The sequence below is a fragment of the Phocoena sinus genome, unplaced genomic scaffold (genome assembly GCF_008692025.1).
Source record: "Phocoena sinus isolate mPhoSin1 unplaced genomic scaffold, mPhoSin1.pri scaffold_34_arrow_ctg1, whole genome shotgun sequence".
NCBI lineage: Eukaryota > Metazoa > Chordata > Mammalia > Artiodactyla > Phocoenidae > Phocoena > Phocoena sinus.
Window position 1 is genome coordinate 39,687 of NW_022605654.1, and position 1,319 is coordinate 41,005.

Consider the following 1,319-nt stretch of genomic DNA (forward strand, 5'->3'; position numbering starts at 1 on the left):
GTATTCTACATCCCAATTTCTTTTTCTCTGTAGAAATGGTTTTCAAAGAAAAAAAATCAGTGAAATCAACTTCACTAAATATACAGTAACACGGTGGAAGCCCAGAAATGGCATCGGTGGCAGCATAGTTTTTATTTTAAGTATAATTTCCATTTTATTGTATTTTCAAAGAACAGTATTTCTTCAGTCTTTCAGGACTTAGCTCCTTACATGGGCTTTGGTGCAGGCTGTGGGGCAGCACCCCCAGATCTAAAACAAGGTGACGATGTTTAGTCCTTCCAGACTTTCTGAGAATGATTTCTGACTACCTTGCAGTGAATGGCACAACTCGTGCAGTTATGTACTTTCACATACAGTCTGGGAAGCACACACGCATCGAAAACACTGGCTTCAGAAATGTCCCTGATGGGCTTCCCTGGTGGCGCAGTGGTTGAGAGTCCGCCTGCCGATGCAGGGGACACGGGTTCGTGCCCCGGTCCGGGAAGATCCCACATGCCGCGGAGCGGCTGGGCCCGTGAGCCATGGCCGCTGAGCCTGTGTGTCCGGAGCCTGTGCTCCGCAACGGGAGAGGCCACAACAGTGAGAGGCCCACGTACCACAAAAAAAAAAATAAAAAAAATAAAAAAATAAAATAAAAATTAAAAAAAAAAAAAAAAGAAATGTCCCTGAAAGCTTCGGCCTCTACTATGTTCCAAATGACGAATTTCTTAACAGCCTTGTCCTTGGGCACACGTCGCGAACAGTTGTGCAGCGAACAGGCTGCACATGTCTGTGGCCCTTTTAGGCATGACCATTGTTCCTTCTTTTCTTGGTCATCCTGGAAGTGAGAAGGCGAGAGAGGACTGGCAGAGTTTTTAAACGTCTCTGAACCCCCACAGAAAGAGAGAGTCACGAGATAGCGAAACCACAAGCACGTGGACAACACAACTAGACAACAAACTCCAAAATACAAGCGTGTGAGGACAAACAATGAACACTCGAAAGTTCTGCATGGTATCATATCTGAGAGGAAAGAAGCTGAGAGAAGCATGGGAGCAAAGGAGGACTGAGCACAGACATCTGGTGTTCACCAGGAAGGGGAGCAGGCAGCCTGAGAATGCACCAGAAATAGAAAGGGCAAGGGATCCACCCTAGAAGACCCAAAGGAGCCAAGGAGTTTATATCCAGGAACAGTGACAACACTGACTTCTTTCCTCAAGCTATTTTGTTTTGTTTTTTTTAAACGTCTATGACAGACAAATACTCACTTTGTAAGTTTTTAAATTTGCAATTTAAGGAAAATTTTATATTTGCATTGGGAATCAAATTAAGGTCAACTA

The 1,319-nt window shown here is 44.4% G+C and overlaps 1 pseudogene; it reads right to left on the bottom strand.

Annotated features, from left to right (window-relative positions):
* Positions 1 to 206: 206 nt before the first annotated feature.
* On the bottom strand, positions 207 to 816 carry LOC116748300 (annotated as a pseudogene).
* Positions 817 to 1,319: the final 503 nt, after the last annotated feature.